Source organism: Perognathus longimembris, chromosome 15, assembly GCF_023159225.1.
Source record: "Perognathus longimembris pacificus isolate PPM17 chromosome 15, ASM2315922v1, whole genome shotgun sequence".
Classification (NCBI taxonomy): Eukaryota; Metazoa; Chordata; class Mammalia; order Rodentia; family Heteromyidae; genus Perognathus; species Perognathus longimembris.
The window spans coordinates 22,087,455-22,113,940 of NC_063175.1; positions in this window are offsets into that span (position 1 = coordinate 22,087,455).

Here is a 26,486-nt window from a genome sequence, read left to right on the forward strand (position 1 = left end):
TAGAGGGCATACAGATTGGAAAAGAAAAATTAAAACTTTTTATAAACAAAAAAATATGAGCTATGTGGAACTCTTGACAAAACTACTAGCAAGATATAGTAGAATCCATAAGTGAGTTCATTAGGACAGCAAGAACAAAAACAGACAAAGCATACTTACAGCTCATTACTAGTAAGAAAGACAATGTAATAGAAAAATGGGCAGACGAATTGATTAGCACATTGGTGTAAATGATGTGTAACATGCATCATGAAGGGCGAGTTATGATAACATGTATCATAAAGGGTTAGTTATGATAAATAGCCCATAGTCAGGGAAATGGGAATTTAAGCCACAGAGAGATAAGAGTACCAACCCCTACCCACTGGTAAAAATGGGAAAGACTCAACAGCCAGGGTTATTTAAACTCAGAGAAACCACAAGTTTCATCCAGTGCTTGCGGGAATTCAAAATGGCTCAGTTACTTGAGAGAAGAGTTTCTTATAAAAATAAAATGTGCATTTAGAAGCTAGCTGAGCAATTCTACTGTCAAGTATTTAGTTATCTAAGAGAAAGGAAAACATGCCTAAAGGCATGTGTACAAATGCTCATAACAACTTTATTTGCGATACAAAAAATACCTAGAAGTAACTCAAATGTCTATTAATGAGTGAAGGAATACATTAAGTGTGTTACAACCATATAAAGGAGTTTTACTTATCAATAAAATGAAGGGGCCTCAATTGTATCAATTATACAACTGTAAGTATTTATCAAAATGTATATAGTACACTTAAAATTAGTTCTTTTGGGCACGTAATTACGCCTCATTAAAGCAATGTAAGGAGAATAAAGGAAATATATGTATGTAACTGCAAATATTTCATATAGAAAATGAATTTAAAAGTAAAGCTGTAGTCTTGTAAGGTCAAAACAATATTTGAAAGCAAGTTTTGAAACATAGGCAAGTCCTGCACCATCCTCTTCCTTTACAGATAAGGAAACTGGTTCAGGTCTATTGTTTGATTTGTCCAGTACTTCATCATCATCATACAAAACCAAATCAAAGATTTTATTATTCCATGATGATCATGATGATGAAATCCATATGAGTTTGTGTATAATCTGTACACACAATGGGATTATGAAGAGGTTATTTGGTTTCAGTTCCATCAGCATTGGTCACATTTTCCTTTTTTTCCCCTTTTAAAAATTATCTTCAGGCTGGGGATATAGCCTAGTGGCAAGAGTGCCTGCCTCGGATACACGAGGCCCTAGGTTCGATTCCCCAGCACCACATATACAGAAAACGGCCAGAAGCGGGCCTGTGGCTCAAGTGGCAGAGTGCTAGCCTTGAGCGGGAAGAAGCCAGGGACAGTGCTCAGGCCCTGCGTCCAAGGCCCAGGACTGGCCAAAAAAAAAAAAAATTATCTTCAGGTAGTTGCACAAAGGAGTTGCCATTTAACAAAGCAATTTGTTGTTGTTTGTTTTTTTTACTCCTGGCTAAAGTGCTACCACTTTGAACCACAGCGCCACTTCCGATTTTCAGGTGATTAGTTGTAGAGTCTGGCAGACTTTTCCTGCTGGCTTTGAACCACAATCTTCAGTTCGCAGCCTCCTGAGTAACTAGCATTATGGATGTGAGCCACTGGCACCTGGCTAACAAAGTATTTTATGAATTAAATATATCTTGATCAATGTCACCCCTTTCAACATTCTCACCAATCCTTCCCCTCCCTACTCTCTCTCTCATCTTCTTAATTTATAGAACATGTATTGGATTCTTGTAACTCATCCAATCCTCTTAGAAAGTCATAGGAAGCAAAGACTGACCAAAGACTTGTCTCTGTCCTACAATTTGCATCTTCTGTAAATAGATATTCCTTTTACTTACTGAGACACACACAAGCATTGAAACAATATCCATACCTATAAGTCTTCAAAATTATATTTTATTAGATAGCTTCATGTATTGATTGGTGGATGGGGACAAGGAGATGAGTGGATAAATGAGGGGATAATGAAGGACAGAATCGGAGGCCCATGGACGACTGAGGGAGTGCAATATGACCAAAGATCCTCAGAATTGCTGTGATCCTTAATCGTCTATTATTTTGTCATTTGATAGAGTTAAATTTCCAGCCTCAAAGGCTTTTTAATTATTAACTTTGGGAGCTACATTTGCATTTCCAGATATTAATAAATTCCTTATGCTAATTATCCAAAAATTAACACAGATTAAAAAATCTAAACATTAGCTTTCTATGACCAGAGCAATTATCAGAGCTCGGTAAAAGAACCTAAAGACAGGGACTCAGCAGACAAAAGCATGTCTGTAGCTGCAGATTCATAAGCAGTGTTTCATCCTGGATTAAAATACTAGCAAAATGAACATACTCTGAGAATATGACAAATGCTTATGCAAGTATAATTTTATACCAGATAGGCAACAATTCTTTTTCAAAATGAAATGATTTTTTTAAAAAAAAATCTAGCAAAGGAGCTAGTAATGACTACAGGATACATCCTATTTCTTTTAAGAAATTAAATTAAACAATTTATCATTTTGAGAAAAAAATACTCCACAAAAACTAAATGCCTTAAAAATAAGAGCACTTTCGGTTCTTGAAACCATAAGTAGCGTCCCTCTCGTCCCCACAAAGATTCTCTCTGTTTGTCTCTGTCATCAAGGGACTTCTGTGTTTTTATGGTTGTTATGGATCCATAAATTCTAGGGGTGGCTGACAGAGAGATTTAACTGTTTTTAACGATGGTGACATGAACAGTAACTTGAGATAGTATATGTTGCGCTGCACAGAATAGATCATAATATTGTCAAATTAGGTGTTAGAACGGAAGCCTCTGTATATGTAAATATTAACAAAAATGGTAGACTTCAGGATGAGACATCGTGGTTGCTGAAAACACAAAATCAACTTAGAAACAATTTTATGATTTGTAGAAAAGATTAGCACAATGCAACCCAATTGCTTCAAGCCTCCCTGGTTTGGGAGCTAGGGGACAGGTGGAAAACAGAGGGGCAGAGACAAAGCAGAGTGTTCAGAGAACTGGCCTTATAGGTGGTCACTGAGAGCACCTTGCCAATCTTATAGTTCCAATCTGGTGACTCATGGTCTACAGAAGCCATTCTGGCAATCAGCTTACGTGGGATGGAGAAGGACACGTTTATAAAATCCTAACTGAAGCATATAAGGATTCTCCTGGGTGAAAGGGATAAAAAATTACAAACCAAGGCTGGAAAAATGGTGGGAGGAAGAGGGGAAAATTTGAAGAGAGAGAAACAGATGGTAGGGCAAAAAATTCAAGATCCCCCACTTCATGCAGTGCTATCTTGCTCCATTACTTCCTGTGAGGAGCCATGGTCGTTTTTTGTTTTTTTTTTTTTAGAAATTACTTATTTATTGTCAAAGTGATGTACAGAGGGGTTACAGTTGCAGTGGGTACATTCCTTGTACAATTTGTTACCTCCTCCCTCATTTCCCCTGAGCCACGGTGTTTGAGGGACTGATTTTTGTTTGTTTGTTTACTGCAGCAGGTCAATGTTCACTGTAAAGATAAGCAACAGGAAGAGGGCAACAATTTTGTGCTGCAAAGGAGAAAATATAGACACTGGTTAAAGGGAAAGACACTGAGAATAATATTCTTTAGGATCTCTTCCCTCTTGTAGCTTTTTTTTGTACTTTCCAGACATTATTTCAAGGACAAACAGTTGTCTGTTCAGAACCTGAAACTAGAGCAGCATGGAATATTTAGGCGGAAGGATGCAGGGATTTAATTTACTTTATTCCTGTAGCAATAAAAGGTACATTTGAATCTATAAACAATTATTTGTTGTTGATTGTTTTGTATGAGACTCAAGGCATTTGTAGTATTTACTTACAAGGACATAAAGACAGTGCTAGGAAAGAGAAAATAGTGAAAAGTTACTGGAATGAGCATAAAAGAAAGCAAAATGTGAGCTGGATCTCAGGGAAAATTGAATACCAATGGAAGAAACTCAGGTAGTAGACAGAAAGAAAAAAGAATAGAAACACTGAAAATAGGAAAGAGTTGATTTACTTGGGGCTCTAAGGGCATTTTACCAAAATAGAACATAGTAGAGCTAAATATTACTAACAGGCTTCAACATGGAGAGAAATCAGCAAGGTGATAATAGCATTTGTCTTCATATTTCAGCTTGCCTCTCAGGATCTCAAAGCAGCTCACATATATTGAAAGCTATTAACTTTTGGGAAAAAAGTACAAATACAAAAAGTTTCTAAGTATAGTAGCTGCTAGACAGTTGAAGAAGATGCCAAGAGAGCTTGAAGTATCCATTTTGGGGGTCCTTAAAACAGAGTGGTCCAGGGGTGATGGTTCACACCATCAAGTAACTGGGAGATGGAGATGAAAGGATCACGATCCAAGGTCAACTTGGGAAAAAAGTAGTGAAATTCTACCTCAAAAAAAAAAATCTTGGCACAGTGGTTCCTTCTTGTAATACCACCTACTTGTAATTAAACATCAGCTATCAAATGATTCTCCTCTCCAAGCTTTTCACCACTCTTGGAACTATCAGCTACCAATGCACTGAGAGAAGTCATGCTGGGGTAATTAGGCTTCTTGAAGGATGGAGGGAAGGGCTCATCTATCATATCCTTGACCTTGCTTCAGCAGCCCTCAGTCTTGCTATCTTTCTGCCTTTGATTCTCCCTCTCCCTTCCCTCCAGTTCGCAAATGATCAGAGTACTCTTCCTTCCTGAAACTGGACACCACCCAGTTCTCCCAATATTGCACACTGGTTTTACTGCCTTAAGAGAATCAGGGAAACAATTTCTCTTCCAGGGTATTTTCTTACAAAGAAATTTTCATGTCAACTGCAGGAGATAAGTGTTCTCTACATGGAGACTTTATGCAAAAATTCCTAGCAATTTCAAATGTAGGGCTTATGCATGTGTTCTCCACGTAAAGCTACTGTGTATAACTCACAAGCATTCAAATTAGAGCTTCACTGGAGTTGTAGAACTAAATGTTGAAGCCCTCCTATAAGAAAAAATACAAAGTATCCCATTAAAATTTAACACTGATTGCAAATTACACACACACACACACACACACACACACACACACACACACGGTATAGTGAGTTAAATACTATATATTATTAAAACAAATTTCACATTTTTTCCATTATTTCAACAATTAATAAATTTACAGTTATTTATTATATTTTAAACTACGCAAACTAAGTAGTAGATGATACATTAAGCTGGTTTTTCTGAAGAAAAATCAGTTGGAAGTCATTCTTTACTGGTAGAACTGAAGTAGATAGATATCTATTTATCACATGGTGAATCTCATTTACTCTTGTTATAAAGAGATTAGATAGTGTCATCAGGAGTACTTGACCCCAAGATTAGCTGACAAGACTCATTTAGGATAATTCTTTGTTCCTCTGACATAGTACTTAAATTATATTTTATATTGAATAGCATTACATATCATTAGATGAAAGGACAAATGAATAAATGAATGAATGGATGGATAAATGGAAGAATATATGGATAAAGGAATAGATAATAGACAGATGGCTATACACTATCTTCCTTAGATAAACAATAAGCAGCTCACTCATGTTTCTTCACTGTGCTAAGCCTTACATACAGCAAAGTCTCAGTAATATTCATTGAAGGATCAGCAGCATAGATTACTCTGAGAGGGGGAGGCGATGAGGAAAATGCCCTACTACCTGTCAATGTTTGGGTTGTCCACAAACATGGTGTAGACTAGCCAACTCATTGGACAGGGCCCAGACGTGTCGTCATTATAGCAGAATGTTGGAGCTTTGCTTGCATCTCTGTCATGACATTTTATGCTCCTGCGTTATATGTAATGCACACATAATGCACATTTTTCAGGCTGCAAGTTGCACAGGGATAAATGACTTCAAGCCATATTTTTTCATGAAGGAACAACTGAACAGGACCCCAAAGCCTAGTGTACCTGTGATCACTTTGGTGCTAAATATAAAGAAAGAAAACAAACACTGAGAGACTGATGACCTTCCACCAGCAAGCAGTGGACAGACTGGTCCAATCAAAGCAGTGTGGGACATGGATATTTGCAACTCTTCATACTCTTTTAATATTCTGTTTGCTCTTCACTCATCCTAATTTCAAAAAGAAGCTTTATTTAAATCAGATAAGATAAATTAATTGAAGTTTTGTTAGAGAAATGCAAGGAAAACATAAGAATAGAAAATGCAGAAGGAAATAGTTTGATTCTCCAGCAAGAAGAACAAGCATGGGACTTTTATTACCAAATGACAAATACAGGGAATCCCATTTTAGTTATTTTAGGGTGTGAAATTTCATATATATGTATATACATGAATATATATATACATATATATTTGAAAAGGATGCATGTAATCATCACGAGACAAAATGTGTTTACAGAATTACTTATTTTTCTGCTTGGTTTTTAGTTTTGAATTAAATATGGGCCTGGATAGCATAATCTTAAAAACACTACAATCTTGACATTCATTGAGAGATCCAACTTATTCGGATGGATTATTCACACTTGGAAATACTCAAGGTCAATGGAAAGTCATTACACTACAATTTGTTGCCCTAAAATCAAATAAAACACAGTTACTGTAATATCTTCTCTCTCTCCTCAGTTAGAGGCACTTTCTCAGCATTTACCCCAGAGTTACAGATTTAGGGCGCTCTTAAGAATCCATGTCTAAGATTATTAGCTTCTATCTGGCTATAGCCAAGGAAATCTGGATACATAAAATCTTAGCACTGAAAGTACCTACACCAAGGTTTTGCTTTAGTTATATGAAGGTATTCTGTTTGACACTATAGTGGCAAACATGTATTCTTGGAGATTTGTGGGGTTTGGTTTGGTTTGGTTTGGTTCCTGGTCCTGGGGCTTGAACTCAGGGTCTGAGCACTGTCCCTGGCTTCTTTTTACTCAAGGCTAGCTCTCTGCCACTTGGGCCATAGAGCCACTTTTGGCTTTTTCTGTTTATGTGTTGCTGAGGAATCAAACCCAGGGCTTCATGCATGCAAAGCAAGCATTCTACCGCTAAGCCATATCCCTAGCCCTGCAGATTTGTTAAAACATATACAATACAATAAAAATATTGAACTTGAATGCAAACTGCGGAATTTGATCAATGTGAATGGGTGCATGCTTGTGCATCAATTTGGAATTTGCCATATGGTTGTAGGCAGCTGATAGTAAAGCAGGCTGTGTGTCAAGTGGGTAAATAGTAACTCTTGAGTTCTTTTTTGGGTTTTGGTGGTTTTTTTTCTGCACTGGTAGTGGGGCTGGTTAAACTCAGGGCTTCACATACTATATTGATTTTTTTTTTTTTTGGCCAGTCCTGGGCCTTGGACTCAGGGCCTGAGCACTGTCCCTGGCTTCTTTTTGCTCAAGGCTAGCACTCTGCCACTTGAGCCACAGCGCCACTTCTGGCCGTTTTCTGTATATGTGGTGCTGGGGAATCGAACCCAGGGCCTCATGTATAAGAGGCAAGCTCTCTTGCCACTAGGCCATATCTCCAGCGCACTATATTGATTTTTTTTCACTCAAGGCTGGTACTCTGCCACTTGAGTTACATTTCCACTTACAGTTTATTGCTAGTTAATTAGAGGTAAGAATTTGCCATCCTTTCCAGCCTGGACAAGTTTTGAGCCATGATCTTCAAATCTTTGCCTCCTGAGTAGTTATACAGGCATGAGCCTCTCACTGGCACCCAGCAGCAACTCTGGTATTCTCATTCATTTTTCTGGATTCTGACAGTCTGTTACCTGATTAAATGCATAAAATATACTTATACACAAATATAATATCCACACCTATACTTACACTAGGTAAAAAGTATTTTCTTAGTGGGAACTTTGCGTGTGAAAAATAGTGAAAGAAAATTGTTGCTCTATTAAACCTGGAAATCAAGAGAAGTGAATCCTGCCGCATAGGCTATTGGATGAAAAAGTATATCTTAAAGAATGGAAGGAGACATGATAAATTATACAGGACTCCAGGCATTCATACAAAATGAGACCAAAGGAGGATAGTTTGGGGAGAGGAGCACAAAAGGTGCAATACTATGTGCATCTGCTCATATAAATAGTACTTATGAAAATTAACTCCAGACAGCGCATAAACTTCAAAGTACTAAATAAGTGAGTACAATACAGTATAATGCAGTACCACTGGATGCCATGACTAAAACATGCCTTTCTCAAGAACTGATAGACTTTTAAAAATAAGTTCAATGTGATATAGAATATAATTGTGTTCTGTAAAGTTTTGTCAAGCGAGTATAAGCAAATAATATATATATATGTGTGTGTATATATATATATATATATATTCTACAAAAAAATGAACTCCAGGAAATGGAAGCAAGAGTTTTTGTTGCTGTTTTTCTTTTCTTTCTTTTTGTCTTGTTCATTCAATTCTCTGTCTTTGGGAGGATAAGGTGAGGGTCATAGAAATAGAGGGACAAAGGGTAAACAAATGCAGCAGTGGTACTCACTAGACACCATATTGAAAATGAACTATACAACTTGTGGGTGGGGACAAAAGGAAAAAATTGGGAGAAAGTGAAGGAAGGAGTTACATTGTGCAAAAAGAAATGTACTCATCACCTGACTTACGTAACTGTAATCCCTCTGTGCATTATCTTTATAGTAGTAATAACAGAAGAAAATCCCACTACTGACAAGGAAAGAGACAAAAAGGGAAGAGGAAAGGAGGGATGGAGGGGGAGAGGGAGGCTAGGGAGGAAGGGAGATTAGCCACTAGTAAAATAAATTACTATTTCATCTTCAAAAGAAGGGAAGCAGATAAAAAAGGGGTAAGGAGCCCCACTAAAATCATCTCCTAGGCCACACCGTCCAGTGCTTGGGGGTAATGGCAGTCATGAGATGTCCACCAGAGAATTTCTCAAACTTTTCAACATGATAGGATAAACTGGGCACTTAAAAAACATTCCAAATATGGCTAGTGATAAGTCATTCCTGTTGTCCTCAGGAGACTGAGACCTGAAGGATCAAGGTTGGAAGCCAGACAGGGCAGAAAATACCATAAGTAAAATGCTGGATGGGAGACATTACTTAAGTAGTAGAGCACCAACTATGAATAAAAAAGCCCAGATGATTAAGTAGGAAGCTCTGGGGCCCTGAGTTCAAACCCCAGAATCTACACTCCCTCTCCAAGAAACAAAACAACATAAATAACACACATACACACACCACCACCAACACCACCACCACAACAACAATTAGAACTCTATCTATAGGGGGAAAATATGAGAAAAATGTGAGAAAAGTCAAATAATAGTCTTAATAGGAGTAGTAATGAAGGGTGAGATCTCAGCAGCAACAAAAATCTATATAAATCCATTATTTAGAGTGACTGTACAGAAATAGGTATAAGCATTTGTACTATTGCAGATAATACTTTTTAATAGCTGTGGAAGGTGTGTGTTTTGGGTGTTTTAAAAAAAATTGGGGTATCTTTCTTTTATTTATTATTTTCTTTTTGGCATAATGAGATGATCTCAGGTAAGGGAAATTTTAGACTGACTGTCAAGGAAAAATAAATAAATAAACCTTCCGACGATGAAAACTATTGGAATACCAAGTGGTCTCTCAAGGGAAGGAGTAGAAACTCCATCTGCACTGTTCTGGGAATATGTTTGTTAAATTGTACTCCTTTTCTTAGTTGACTGCTTGACATTTCAGTAACACAGCCAGATAATTCATGGGTCAACTAAGAAGAGTGTTTATTATAATCATCTTTGAAAATCTCCACCGACAGCAGTGAATTAGGGGAAAAAAATAGAGTCACTAGTTTATTCCATGGGATAAATCCTGTCAGGCTTTTACACTATGCAATCTCTTCTTCAATACCCTTGGATTGCATTTTAAATGATTGTTGATATCCATAAAAAAAGAACGGTCTGGCCATGCAAAAAAAAGTGCATCTGAGAGTTGAGTAGAAGTAATGAAGAGAGATTGTGTCCACTATGTGTACAAAGCTACTGCTAGAATCCTAACTATCCTTTGGACTTCAAATAATAACCCCACTAATAATAAACCATATTAAAGCCAACAACAAGCCAAATGACTTTTAATTCTCATGGAAGCAGAAAGGGGGAAACAACAGTTAAAGTAAAAGAAGGCTTGCCGAGAATCAATAAATTAACAACTGCAGATTGTGACATTATTATCCTGTAAATACTCCTTAGTGGGTTTTCCAAGATCTCTTCAAACAAAGAAATAGAAAATTAACAGCATCGCATCCAATATTAGCACAGAGAAAATGCAATCAAGGTGAGATATTTGTGCTCACATGGCCTGGGGAAGGATATGGGGTAAATCACTGTGGTTTTTTTCATCATCTAGTATTTTAATAGAGCTAGAAATGCCATGAAGGACAGCCTTGAAAGGCAAAGGGAAGCAAAGAAAAGTTGAAGAAGGACCACCCAATCTGAACATTGTACGAAATTAGATAGCTCCACTTCTCCCCATGGTTATGGGGTTTTATGAAAGAAAACTGAGGCAAGAAGACTGTTAGAAGCAATGGTATGAGAGGGTGTAGAAAAATAATGTGCAATAAGCAAATAGGAGAGGGTTACCTGGGAAAATCCATGAAAGAAGCTCATGACCAATCAGCTGTGGTACAGTGAAAGAACTGGAAAGTCAAGAGTTCTTTATTAGGAATAACACTTTGGACAAGGCAGAGAGGAAGAGAAGACTCTCCGAGATGATATGCAGTAATGATGTGTATGCTTTGATTTTAAGATGCTAAGAGAGGAATGAAAATTCTAAGCCCCAAATTGGAAGGGATTTTCAACACAGGGCATACTGTGCAACACACAGAAAAAGAATTAATTCCAAACTTGAGATAGATGGGACAAAAGGTGCCCGAAATCATTAAAAATGAATGGCAGAAGTGAGGAAGTGAGAAAAAAAGGAGGCATGCTCCTGGGATATGAAAATCACGTGGAGGGACTGCCTATTGTCAAATATATCATCATTTGAGTCCCCAAGTCATCAGGTTTATTGATAAACTGTAACCCACTGAAAACTAGGAATTCAAAGCTTTTTGTATCTCAACCAAAAGTAAGGATCCAAACTGAGATGTTAAATGTGTTTCTAGTTCTATATGGAGATCGCACTAGAAGGTTGCAGGAGCTATGAAGAAAGGAAGCTAGCTGCATTGGAGATATAGTTTAAGGGTAAGACTGACAAGACTTGCTGAGAAATATGAAACAAAAGGTTCTACAGTATGCCTTGGAGGAAAAGAAATGGAAGAAAATGTAGCAGGGATCTCAGAGGGGTGTGGGTTAGAATGAGCAAAGATAAACTCTGGGTGTGTTAGGTTTGCACTTGTGTTTGCTGTTCAAATGAAGAAAATAAGTTGACTGTTAAGCAATCACATTTGGAGCTCAGGGAAGAGATCTAAGCTGGAAATTCCAAGCTTGTGGAACGTTCATTTTTTTAACCAAATGTAATGTGAAACTCCAAGATGCTCACGGTCACCAACACAGTAAATTGATGAGTGAGGTTTCAAATCCAGATGCCTTGGGCTTTCTGGCATCTCATGGTACTTCGTTGGAGGACGAGAATTGTATCTCACAAGTCTCATAGCTCCCCTGGCACCTAGCACAACACAGACTGTGCAGCAGAGACTCTTCGAGTATTTGTTGATTGATTAATAGACCTTCGGGGGTATTAGGATACTCACCCAACTTTAAACCTCATATTATATTTACATGGTTAGCTGGGTTTGATGTCTGGTCTTGATTAATTTCTTTCTGGCAGCCAGTAGCATACCAACTTGGGCAGAAAGTGAGCAGAAGCAAAGAGCAAACCAGACAGCCTACTTGAGGTCCCAGTAGTATTTGTCTTGAATAATTTGTCTTGAATAATTGAGTCTCTATTTGACCTAATAAATTTTCCTTTTTTTCCTCACAATAGATTCCTTGGCCTTCTGTCTGTCTCCTGGCCATGAGTAATAAAGTGCTGATTGCCATGTTGAGACCATCAAAGCTTCCATTCCACCTGTCTCATTCAATTTCTGAGCAATCCACTACCCAATTTCTGCCAAGAAGAGCAAAAAGACCACCACTGTTTGCCTGGGTCGTATAAGGAATCATCCATAGAGTCTTTACCTGCCAGCACTTGCATCCATTATTTTCTGTTCAAGTCTCTGCAATTGGCTTTCTGTTATGTACTAACCATCTTGCACAGGTTTACTCCTATCAGCCAAGACACAAGAGGGTCTATCTCTCCAATATGTAGAACAAAAGCAAAAGTTTACCTTAACATTTGAAGAGTACGGGTTCACTGTATTTGGGAAAAGCTGTATTTTCCACCACACATGATTACCACAGGAATAGTTGTATTAAAGTGCTGATATGTCTCAAGTCCCTCACTTCAGAGCGGTATTAAGATTAGCAACCCTGAGGTTGTCATGTGGTAATTAAGGGACTGTGAAATGTTATATAAAGGCTCACAGCTGGCTGTTGAGGATAGCAAAATTGAAAGGCAGATTGCTATCACCAGGGGAGATCAACTCTTCTAGGTGTGGAATACTAAGCCTCAGTGCTCATTGGAAAAGCTTCGAGTATGTCAAGAGTTAATTTCTGTCCATTGTCAGAACTCTTCTGGTTTTCCTGCAGTGGGTCACAGTCCTAAAAGAATACCATTATCACATTGGACTAGGATGTTATGTGAGTGTCTGCCAAGATCTAAAATACATTTGTTCTGCTGGTCCCTGGTCTTTTATACTCTCTGTTTCCAGTCATTGGCTTTTACAGGGATGTAAGACAGCATTCCCAAGACACAAGTTCTCTGTCCACCAGTCCACTGGCTTGCCTCAGAAAAATGCAAAGTTGCTATGCTGCTTAAGGAAGCTATTATACTCAATGGGGTTTCCTGTAGTCCTCATTGCCACTCAATCCCTGATAGTGTTATTTAGAAATAAAGGATAATCACTATCCGTATATTGTGTATGAGACAGAAAACTGTTTCTGAGATAGACTAATAGCCAAAGCAAAATGAAATAATTTAATTCATCTCCAAAGCTGTTTATTGAGAGTATACTACAAAGCAATAACAATCATTACTATTATAGAGCACATCATAAAGGAGAAGTTTCTTTCCCCGAGAGGGCAGGGAGTTATTCCATTATGATAACTTCATCTAGCACTTTCTGGGTATACACGACAGGCACAGGAATAAAATGAATATCGGGTGGCTTAGGAGTAAACATGATTATTTTCACTGTGTAATACTTCCCTCTAGACTATAGGCTTCCATGCCAGAAAACCTTTAAAGTGTAACATTTTCCTGACTTTTGATCATTAGTTTTCCCAGCAGCTGAGAGCCAACTTGACACTTTTTCAGAAATGGTAGAAATAGAAGGTGCAATTGGGTAGTAAAATGGTTTTGAGGATGTGGGTTGATTGGAAGGCTTTACTTCTAAGCTCAACACTACCCGACCACTATAAACGTGATCACTAAAAATAACTTTGCTGTTTGAATTCTTGACACATGTGTTTTAAAATAATAACACCATATAAAACAGCAACTTGAGTTAGACAGAATTCTGGCTGACTTCTGTAGACATAGGAGTAAATTGTTGATGTCTATGAACTGCAAAACTACTTCTGAATGATCTAGTTTCTACAGTGCTTGGTGTAGAGTCGTACATGATTAGGCAATAGTAAATGCTTTTCTAAGAGGGAGGATAAAAATTCATTTTGATTCATAAACTCTGCAAGAATCTCAGAAATCATCTTAAAATTATTGTGCATCTATCAACAGTGTCCATTTGGATATATTTTAAAGATTTGAGAGAATCTATTTCAAGCCCATTGCAAAGTCTATCTAAAATATGGTCCTGCTTCTGAAATGTTAAGCTCCATTTTTCCTGCAATGGAAAAAAAATTCATTACAAGGTCATGAATGTCTGGAGAAAGAGTAAGTGAGAAAGTGGCACAATAAAGGAGGAGTGCCAGATAAGTTTTATTTCATCTAGCAGGTCTGTTTTAACTAATAATGCTGACATGCAAGGTTCACTTAAGAAATAGCCTGAATGCCTTCGTTGTTCAATCATGTTGACCATGGATAGAGGGAAAAACAATGGGATCCACTTATATGAAGTTGCACAAGGGATGTTTAGTTTGGGAACTTCTTGCCAAAATGAAAGGAAATTAAGATATGATTTGATACAGACTCGATTAGTCATTTTGAAACATGTGCATTTTTCTTTCTCAGATGAAAGAGATGAATTGAATAGGTTAACTTAGAGTCTGTGGCAACTTGAGAGGATGACAGAAGGCTAGAATACACAGATTCTCTGTACAAATATCATGTAAGCCATTGACTGGGAGCCCAAACAATTGCCTATGTACACATGCATGCGTGCGCGCATGCACACACACACACACACACACACACTTTATTTTAACCAACTAATACAGTGATAAAAGATAGATGCAAATTCTTAGAACTCCTCTAGTGGAGTGATAGGATATATGTGTTTCATCCTTTGTATCTGAGAGTACACGTGAAGTTCAAAAGAGAGGTAGAAACAGTGGCAATTATTTGACAGTTAAGACATAAGCTCTGGATCTCAACTCTGACCTGCCACTGACTGTGAATAAGTTTTAAAAACCTTCATGCTCTTGCTTTCTCACCTGTAAAATAACTACATCAATAAGACCTATCTAGGCCTTTATTAAGAAAGTTTCATCCTGTGCCAAGGAACCGGAGTATTTCTCCTATTCCTTCTTGTAGTGTTTTCAGGGTATCTGATTTTACCTCGAGGTCTTTGATCCATTTGGAATTGATTTTGGTGCAAGGTGATATATAAGGACCTAGTTTTCGTTTGTTACAAGTGTTGAACCAGTTTTGCTAGCACCATTTGTTGAAGAGGCTGTCTTTCTTCCATCCCATTGTTTTTAGCTCTGTGATCAAAGATTAAGTAGCCATAGGTCTCCAGGCTCATTTCTGGGTCTTCAGTTCTATTCCATTCTATTCCATTGGTCCTCTGCCAATACCAAGATCTTTTTATTACCATAGCTTAGTAATACAGCTTGAAATTTGGTATTGCAATTCCTCCAGCACTGTTCTTTCTGCGTAGGATTGTTTTTGCTATTCAAGGTCTTTTATGAATTGTTGGATTGCTTCCTCTATTTCATTAAAGAATGGTGTTGGGATATTGATGGGTATTGCACTGAAAGGCTAAACACAGAGCTCCCCTATGACCCAGCAGCCCCACTTTGGGGCATTTACCCAAAAGATTACAAGCAAGAGCACACCAAAGCCACCAGCAAAACTATGTTCATTGCAGCACAATTTGTCAAATATAGAACCAATCCAGATGCCACTCAGTAGATGAGTGGATCAAGAAAATGTGATACATATACACAATGGAATTCTATGCCTCTATCAGAGAGAATGACATTGCCCCATTCATAAGGAAATGGAAGGACTTGGAAAAAAATCATACTAAGTGAAGTGAATCAGACCCAAAGAAACATAGACTCTATGCTTTCCCTCATTGGGAATAATTAGTACACGTCTAGGATAGACCTAGAAGAAGATCACAATAGCTCAATAGCTATGCACATATGAACACATAAGATAATACTAAGAAAAATGAACTTCAAGATATGGAAACAGGTGGTATATCAGTGTTGTTGTTATTTTCAACATGCCATGTGAAACCATGCCCTTTTATATTTTCATATTTCTTTCCCATGGTTTTACCTCTGATATCATTGTAACTGATTTTAATACCCTGGATACTGTATATACATGTATTGGAACTAGGGAAGGGAAAGGGAATACCAAAATTGAGAGACAAAGGATAAAAAGACAAACCAATGCAACAGCAATACTTACAAAACTATATGGTGTACAACTCATGGGAGGAAGAGGGAAATGAAGAAGGGGAAGGCAGGTGGAAAATGAAAGAGGTAACAAGTTGAATAAGAAATATATTCACTGCCTTAAGTATAAAATTGTATCCCCTCTGTATTCACTTTGACAATAAAGAAAAAAAATAAAGAAAAAAAAGACCTATCTAGAAGTTTGCTGAGATGATTTAAATGAAATACTATACTAGGGTGTACTTAAAATAGGATTTGGCACTGAATAAGTGCTCCATAAAAGTATTAGTATCATAATTTCAATAAGATTAAGTGCAAATGCTTTGGAAACAAGCAGAAAAGTATGTATTCAGGAAGTAATGATGAGAGTCTGAAAAAAATCTTACAGGAGAAGAATCTTTTAACATGTAGTAAGCAGGGTGAGGAGGAAGCAGAAGTTTAGCGGAAGCTGGAGCAGGAATAAGGAGGTGAGGATTTTCCAGCCAGCATTTTACACTGAGCCTCTAGAGGCAAGAGAGCAGGACACCACTCAGACTTCACTGCAAACCTTCTAGTGTTCTTCAGTCATTGTTCAGATCCTTGTGCACCAAGGTGGTATTGACTTTTCAAACCCAAGTTCCTACTACTTACACTTTCCATTTTTCATCATTTACTCTGTCTTTTCTAAATGTTAGCTCCTCTCTCCTCTAGAGAAAGAAGGCCAGCTGTGCTTTAACATTCTAATACAAGTCCCGTGAGCATCCAATTCTTGCTTTGTTATTGCCTCTCAACTCCAGATCTTCAGGGCCTGGCTGGTATATGGACATTTGCATTGATCTCTTGAAGCCATTGTAACCTTGCTAGGATGGTTACGGTGAGTCCTTGGCAAGTGATACCCATATGTAGACACTATGGGAACATTTGGGAATAAAAACAGAATAAATCATTTAATAGTTTAAAAGTCCTGTGGCAGGACAGAACTTCCTTAACAAAGACCCTGAAAGGCTACAAATCAAAGAAAGGTTGGACAAATGGGACTGCATCAAACTGCAGAGCTTCTGCACGGCAAAGGACATAGCTCGCAAGATAAACAGAAAGCCCACAGACTGGGAGAAGATCTTTACCAGACATTCAACAGACAAAGGCCTCATCTCTAAAATATATGCAGAACTAAAAAAATTACCTTCTTCCAAAACAAAACCACAAAGAACCAATAGCCCCCTCATCAAGTGGGCTAAAGACTTACAAAGAAACTTCTCTGATGAGGAAATGAGAATGGCCAATAGGCATATGAAAAAATGCTCCACATCACTGGCCATAAAGGAAATGCAAATCAAAACAACATTGAGATTCCATCTCACCCCAGCAAGAATGTCATATATCAAGAAAACTAATAATAACAATTGTTGGAGGGGATGTGGCCAAAAGGGAACCCTACTTCATTGTTGGTGGGAATGTAAACTGGTTCAGCCACTCTGGCAAGCAGTATGGAGATTCCTCAGAAGGCTAAATATAGAACTCCCCTATGACCCAGCAGCCCCACTGTTGGGTATCTATCCAAAAGCCCACAAACAAAATCACAGTAATGCCACCAGCACAACAATGTTCATCGCAGCACAATTTGTCATAGCGAGAATCTGGAACCAACCCAGATGCCCCTCCATAGATGAATGGATCAGGAAAATGTGGTACATATACACAATGGAATTTTATGCCTCTATCAGAAAGAATGACATTTTTCCATTTGTAAGGAAATGGAAGGACTTGGAAAAAGTTATACTAAGTGAAGTGAGCCAGACCCAAAGAAACATGGACTCTATGGCCTCCCTTATTGGGAATAATTAGTACAGGTTTAGGCAAGCCATAGCAGAGCATCACAAGGCCCAATAGCTATACTCTTATGAACACATAAGATGATGCTAAGTGAAATGAACTCCATGTTATGGAAACAATTGCTATATCACAGTTGTAACTACTCTCAACGTCCTATGTATATGTGTAGTTTCTATTATTGATGATGTTCTTGTATCACCTTCCTATGGTTGTACCTACACTATCTCTGTAATCTTATCTGAGTATATTGGAAACCGTGTTTACTGGTATTGGAAGTAGGAAATTCAAAGGGAATACCAAATTTGAGAGACACAGGGTAAAAAAGGAGAAATAACTACAAAAGCAATACTTGCAAAACTGTTTGGTGTAAGTGAACTGAACATCTGGGGGGGAGGGAAAGAGGGGGAGGGAGGGGGGCATGAGGGACAAGGTAACAAACAGAAAAAGAAATGTATCCAATGCCTAACGTATGAAACTGTAACCTCTCTGTACATCAGTTTGATAATAAAAATGTGAAAAAAAAAAAGTCCTGTGGCAGCTTGCATGCAAAGGGAGGACTTTTATGGGTGAAATGCATGAAATCAATTTAAAACATGGGTAGTCTTCTGCCTGAGTGGCTAGATCATCTACTGAAATCAGACAAACACTCTTAATAAAATGACTATCAGCCAGATTTTCTGAATAGCTTTGGGAAGAAAATGAAGGGGAAAGAGTAGGGATGCATGGAGAACTGAAGCCACATATTTCAACTTGAATCACAGGAAGTGTGTTTTGACAAGTAGACCTTTGCAGTATGCAGTATAAACTTTGCAACCAATATGACCATGAACTTGTGATCCTCTTACTGCATAGAGCAGGATACAAAGGATGAGCTCTGGGGTGAAATACTAGGGACTTCCTAGCAGAGTGAAAACAGATCACAGCTAAGACTTTATTTAACAGCAGAGCCAAGTGAACAGAGCCATTTTCGGCTTGTAGAATGCCCCATCTAGGGAAAGAGCTTCTCAGGCAGAATTAAATGAAGGGCGCCAAGGGAGCTTGGAGCTGTGCAGAGTTGAGTGAATCACAATCAGAAACAAGGATTAAGTTGTTTAATTTTGAAGAGTCCTCTCCTAATTTTCTCAAATAAATGTCATTCTTAGTGATCCCTGCTCTGAACATTAATATAATAAGCATGCTGGCTAATAGAATTCATAGCAGTAATGGAATATTTTAGTGGCAAATGTATCTAAATATCCATTCCAGAAAATAACATTTGTTAAAATGTAAAAATGGATAAAAAGGAGAACAAAGAAAAGCATTGCTTTTCTAATGTGTTTGATGGGTTTTTCATTAAGCTTGGTGCTTATAATGATAAAACCGTCCTTGGGAATTAACAGTCTTAGAATTTGTAAAGCCTGCTTCCAGAGTCGGAGAGCTGCTACCTCTCTGTGCCTCTTTAAGAAGTGTGGAAATGGCAAAGCCATTGACTAGGAGTAAGGACAATCCAAAGGTGTCTCTAAAGTATACAGCTTCCACAGATGCCTGGACATCATGGTGTCTCAGAGATGTGTCTCCTTCCCTTATGATAAAATTCTTTCTATTCAGTGATTCCCAGTTTCTCTGTTAAGAGAGAAAGCACATGGTAACCACACCATTTTTTAAGCTTACATCATTTATAAAAGGAAAGAGCACCACAATGGAAATCACAAAGGAGTGTTACTTGTGTGAACAGGATGAGTTGTCAGAGCTAAGTAAATTGTTTGGTGCCCATGGCATGCCAGCTTCTGAAGAAACAAAACACTAGTAAGACAAAATATATGTTCCTTCATCAGATGCAAGAGTAAGGTGCTATCCTGGCTGGAAGAGGGTGTCTGGCCCTTCCAGATTGCTTAGGACCAAAAGATTTCCCAGGTTCTAAAACCTGGAAAGATTCAGGAAAAGTGAGGAATTTCTCCCCACAAGACAGAAAACTAAACCAACAGAAGATGAGGGCAAGCAAATCAAAGGTTAATGAATATGCAAATGAGTTACACCTGGACCTTGGGTCAAAGGCATATTGGCCCTTTGTTTTGACAATGTTTTGAAAAGGTAATTGAGTCCTGAATCCAGCAAGACATTATATCTGACCATGAAGGAAATCAAAATCTTGTAGTGGGAGGTAGCAAGCCAGAAGGAGGCCACTTTCCCCCTCTTGTGTCAAAGACATAGAAGTTACCTTGCCTAACCTTCATTCTTCCCACAATTCACTAGGCACAGAATGGATTGATGTCCTTCCTTATTCCTTTTCTTTTTCTGTCTGGGTTATTCATGCTTTGTTCTTCCCTGGAGATAAAGCCTGTGGTTGCTTGGATTCATAGTTCACCAACGCTAGGAAATTCTTTAAAATTCTGCAGCAAATATTGTCTCAGCTGTATCTCTTATAAGGAAAATTACATTATGATAATAAAAGTCAGAGCAGTGGTTACTTCTGGGGGAGATGACTGGGAAGGGGTTTATGGAATGTTCTGAGGGGGAAGAAATATGCTGTATCTTGCAGGCATACGAGTTACACGAGTGGTTTGTATTTGTTAACACACTGAACTGTACACTTTGGATTTGTGCCTTTCACTGTAAATAAAGTATAACCACACTAAGCAATATTTCAAAAAATGGGGAAACTAACTCTGTTACCTTTATAAATATCCTTAAATTTCAATTAAATCTTGGTTATATTCATGATTATTGCATAGGGTACAATTCTGAAGTAAAATAGAAAAGCCAAACATAAATATATTTATGCACTCTTACATGTATTCATATAAATTAAAGCATATATTATATTATACTTTGGAGTATTTTGCTACATTTGGAAGTTGTCTTCCAGAAAATGTACTTTCTTTTTTTGTTCTGTGTGTCAGTTTTCTGTCACTACATTCTCTTGTCAAGGCACCTTTCCTCCACAGATACTTCCGGTATCCTCTCTACTCTGGAGTTACCCGTCTCCCTCTCCATGTCTCTTGATGCTTCTTTTACTCTGCATGCCTGCAAACCCACCTGTAAGGCCCTTCACATTAATTGTTGTAAGGTAATCCAGGAAATATTGGAGATTAGTTCTATCTTCTGTCCAACCAAACCCTAGGTCCAGCAACCAAGGAAGGAAGAATGCTGAGTGGGCAGAAAACAGGCACATCTTCCACATGAAGGGACCTGAGTTCAAATGGCTAGAAGCAAGTGCATGTGACTTTGTTTTTTTTAATGGAGAACTCTTATCCTCCAATTGAACCTAGAAAGACTTGAGTGACTACCACTTCCACCTTTTGCCTGATGGATCCAAATCACTCACACTCTTATACCAACTACCAACTACAGTGGAGAGCAGCTGACTCACCTTTGCCCGAGTGACTCTCAGCTCCCTCTGCAAAGGTGTCAGGGAAAACTCCTTTCTGAGGGAACCTGTGTGCAGAGCTGCCAGCCTCGGAGTGGCTGATTGGAGCCTGGCCTCTGCTGTCCTTTCCTCGCTCTCTGGTAGAGGTGCTAATGACAGGGAAATGGGCAGCAGCAGGAGGGACAAGGGAAGGCAAGAAAAAGCCACGAATAGTGCAAAAGGCAATAATTAGCTCTCCGATAATCGTATTTGCAATAACTAGAATCTAAGTAATTTTAAGAGGTGGCTCTCTGAAGGGACAGCTTCCTGAACAGGAAGTAGGGAGAGAACAGCGAGCAGTGCTCTACGCAGAGGGCTCGGCGCACCTACAGCCAGGGCCTCACATCAGTCAGGATCAGGAAGCTCATCTTTTCGCGCTCCCGCCGCCATAGTGAATCTGAGTGTTAGCAGGATGGTGATCATGCAGTCACATCATTACTGGATATTACGTCTCTAAAGCTGGGGAGAAGCCAGTGTCATCTCATACCGCTGATCTACTTTAGGAAGAGCTGGGACTGGGTAGCACCCCTCACCAAGCCATAGTTTTCATCTTGGCATAAACTTGCTCACTTAGAGCTGGTTCACGCTTTTTTCTCTCCTTCCACCAGGAATTAGCCAGGCTCTGACTAGGTGCTGTGCTGTTCCATGTGAATCACATCACAAAAGATACAAAAATTTAAAAATAAACACAGTAAGCATTAAAGGAGGGACTTGCACTTGTTATCATTCAATCAGCACAACCTCGATCTGAAAGGAAGCTTCCTTATTCAGTATATAGCACTGTTGGCATACTGAATGAGCCAGACCAGGTCTCAGTATATAGCACTGTTGGCATACTGAATGAGCCAGACCAGATCCCATCTTCCTGCTGACCATGCTTTGTTTTTTTTAATTTTTAGAACACTACTAAATAGGATTCAGTTAAAAGGAAATGCTGGTTTGCTCTTTTTCTTTGAGGAGAGAGCAAGGATGAAGGTCTTTGGAAACCAAATGAATTTGAATACAGTTAAACAGGTACCTCCTATCTGCCTGCCATCTGCAATTTTCAGATTTCCTTTCCAGCCTAATGTTGTTTGGTGCCTGGCTATGCATTGAGAGTGAAGAGAGAGAGGCTGAAAGCCAGTAAGACACACTCCTTTCTGGTAAGGCCCTGGCTGTTCTTAGAAGAAGTACTACAGTGTCACAGTGCTTTCAATTAATATGTATTGACCTTGAAAACCATTTTAGAAATCCAGACTTACCAGCAATAATACTGATGCCTTTATCAATTACCAAAAACTTTATGTGGCTGCTGGCTATAGAAAAATATGTGACTTTAAATTCTCACTCAATCTTCCCAAGGTCAAGCTTGCAAGGTATGGGGGAGAGAAAGAAGTCTGATGCCAAAGCTCACTGACCCATGTAGGAATTAGCTTCCTGAAAGTCCTTTGGTAGTGTGGCTTTTCTGAATAGAGGAAGTGAATTAAAGTACCTGCCTTTGCTGAGATGAACAGACTTCTGAAAATCTATTGATACCTGCTGTGTTCAAGTCATTCCACTAGCATTCCATAGTTACAGGTAAATTCTTTATGTTTAAAGGTAGCCGGGCTCTAGCTCCTATTGAGTTCCGTTACACATTCCCTGGCCATGGTGTTCTGGAGACCGAACTCAGGGTCTTCTGCATGCTAGTCAAGGGCTCTACCACTTGAGCCACACTCTTAGACCTTTACACTATCTGGGGGAGGGGGACTGTCTTGGGGCTTGAACTCAGGAACTAAGCACCGTCCTTGAGGATTTTTGCTCAGTGCTAGCATTCTACCACTGGAGACACAGCTCCACTTCCTAGCTTTTTGATGGTATATTGGAGATAAGAATCTCATGGGCTATCCTGCCCAGGATGGCTTTGAACCCTGATCCTCAAATTGCAGCCACCTGAGTAGCTAGGATTACAGGTGTGAGCCACCATTGCCCAGTTCCTTTATTAGATTTTGCTTTTGACATAGCTGTCCTTAAATTTGTCTGGACTGTCCTCTCTCCATCCTTTGCCCCTGACTATGCAGTAGCTAGGATTGCAGGCATCTTTCAACACTAATGTCTACACTAAAGTCATACATCTTCTTACTTCCCAAGATAGTTGGGGTCATACAAATGGAGCCATAGAAAGAGCCATAAACTATTGTTCATTGGCTTTCTCTTGCAGCTCCAGAAACTAGATCCCTCAAATTTCTCTAAAACATAGTTCTGAAGCCCCATATATGGAAGGACTCCCATGTGCATGATGGCCTCTTCGTTTCTCCGCGATGGCCACCATCTCCTGCCTCTTCTCCCATTGTCAGCATCAAAGGCAAATGCTGTGCTGCCAGTTGTTATCATTTCCTGCAGGATGTGCAATGATGGCACATGTGTGTGTGCACACATGCTTGCATACATAGGACTGCGCACTGCTTCTCACTGTGCTGACCTCAACACTGCTTGCTATCAAGGGCTCTGACACTGGGTCAAGAACACTGTTTCTGATATTGTCAAAATTTCTGGAACCAATGCTATAGAGAATGCCTAGGTACTCTTTTTGCTTTGCAACAGTGGTCTCCATTCTCTGTTCCTGGGTCCCAGAAGGGAGGCCTCCTCCTGGATCCTTGGGAGCTAAGCTTGGTCTCTCCTGTCTTGTTTCCCCAGTGCCTGGTACAAATTTATGTTCAAAGTAGATGCCCTATAAATGTTTGTGTGAGAAATGAATGAAATCTGTTCACTTACTCTCCCTGGTGCCTCACAAAGTTACAAGGCAATGGAATTACCAGGCAATTAAATAGGCATTGTTACAAGGCAAGTTAATAGGCAATGTAATCCTGAAGGTATTACAAGATTTGCTCCATCTAGTCATGTTCAAAGAAACTACCAGGGCCTACTTGAATATTAAGAAAGCTTATCTTGTCTTACATTGTCCATGGTGTCAAAAGTAACAGGAATGGTTACATTTTGTTTTGCAGTTTGTTGGTTTTCCCTTTGCTCTCATTAGCTTCCCTTTAGGTTCTTGCTTTGTCTCTGATCCATAGTTACTCTTGAGTCTGAACTCCTTGCCCAACCTTTTATTCTCTCCCAACAACCACATTAGAACAGAGAGCCCCGGATATGAACCCGTGTGGGCCCATATCCTATTGCAGATCATTGCTGGAGCCTTATCTCAGCTGTGAAGAGTGACTTTGTCGTATTTTCATCCCAATTGAAAGAACAGTCAGTGAAGCTCTCTCAATCACTCTTCAACTCTTACGCCCATTAGAACAACAAATGATTCCATCCTTCTGTGTCCATAGACTTGTTTGTTCATTTGGCCAGTGTAATGCTAGTTACCTCTTAATTATTCATGTGTTTGTCTCATTTGCCAGAGCGTAAGTTCCCCAAGGGTCATGGAGCACATTCTACCCAGTACTATCACCTGGGAGTAGCCCATGATAGATACTTTATAACCATGTGTAATAGGATAGCTTTGAAAGAAAATTTAGAAGTAATATAAACACATCGCATTCATGTTATCTTTTTTCTTTTACTGTGTTCATTCACGTACCCACAAACAAATATCACACACACACACACACACACACACACACACACACACACACACACACGCGAATGTGCTTTTAAATGCCTACTTTGTTTATGGGCTTTCCTGTGGCCACAGCACATGCCCCTACTGTTGCCGTTCCAGTGGGCACATCCCTCCTTATGCTCTCAGGTGAGCATTTTGCATCTCCTTATTGTGGGCTGGCTCTGTTTTTATCTCTGCTTTTACAATTGGAACAGCTGCATCTTCATTTCTCTAAATCCCATTTCTCCCTTTTCAAATTTGTTCAAGAAGAAATAGACAAAGAATAGTGCAAATTAAGGGAATACATTTGGCACCTGCTATAGACTGAATTTTTGTATCTTCCCAAAATTCTTCTGCTGAAATTCTAATTCCCAATGGGATGGTTTGCGGCTCTCTTTTGGCAGAATCCTGAAGAATGGGAGTGTGCCCATAAGAAAAATACTCAAGCAAGCTTTCTTCACTCCCCTTGTAAGAACTTGGGTGTCTTCTCTGAACCCAGAAGTAGCCCTCCTCTGGATATCAAATCCGCTGGTATCTTGACCTTGGACTTGCTTCAAGAACTAGGAGAAATAAATTTTGTTGCTTGTAAGCACCTAGTTTATGGCATTCTGTTATTGCAGCTCATAAGGATGAAGACAACACCATAGGGGGACTACATAAAAAAATTTCAGAAAGTTTGAGTCAATCAAGTTTCAATTATTAGACTAAACTACTATAGGTAAACTGGAGTTAAGAAATGAGAAATCTGAGGCCACTGATGTCACAGAGGTGAGCTCCAAGTTCTTTAGCACAGGTGTTTCTGAAGCAGAGACATCTAAAAATTTCATGGTCAATGGCCTTAAATAGCCTCATCTGTCACTGTGTAGTGTGCACACACATATGTGGGTACAAATCTGAATGAATGGTAGATTGGCTGAATCATCACCATCATCATTGTTTTGACTTTCATTATTATGACACACAAGTCATTATCTTGTAGTAAAATTACATACTGTTATTAATCATGACTCACAAATTATTTTACTACTCAGAAACAATGAACCCCATCAAGAGTCTTAATATCACCTCTAAGAAAATATTCTTATTCAAGGCTCATCAGATTACATTCCACTGTAGCTCACAAAGAGGAGAGTTTTTAAAATAAGAAAATCTACAGATCTGACATGCATTTACCTACAAGAACCAAAGTGTAATCCTGGCTCCATAGAGATAAAAGCAAAGAACTATCAAGGCAGGAATCAAACTATTCTCTCCTCTCTGATACCACATGGTTTTTGCATGGGCTGTGTCTCAGCAACACATGAGGTTGTTTTCTTCCCAAATGGCACTCTTTAGACACTATGTGGGAAATGAATTGAACATCTTGTGGGTGGGAATGGGAGAGAAAAACTGGGAGAGAGCAATGGAAGGGGAGACACGGTTCAAAAAGAATTGTACTCAATACTCATGTAACTATAACTCCTCTGACTATCAACTCTATAATAACAAGTTCAAAAAGATACAAAAAATTAAGATGATTGTATTGCAATAAAGCTTTATTTATAAAAAACAAAAACAAAAACAAGTGGAGACTGGATCTGGCCCATAGCTTGCAGTTGCTAAATCCATTCCAGATTATGATAAGGATTCGTACACAGATATTTGACAGTCACATAGTAACAGTTGAGAACATCAAGATCATTCTGTGCAAACAAATATATTTACTGTAACCACTCATCAAACAAACACGGTGCATAATTCGGTCTTTTTTCCATGTTTATTTTTAAGTAATTAGCATTAAGCATATTTCTTTATATTTTACCATCATGGCATAACCA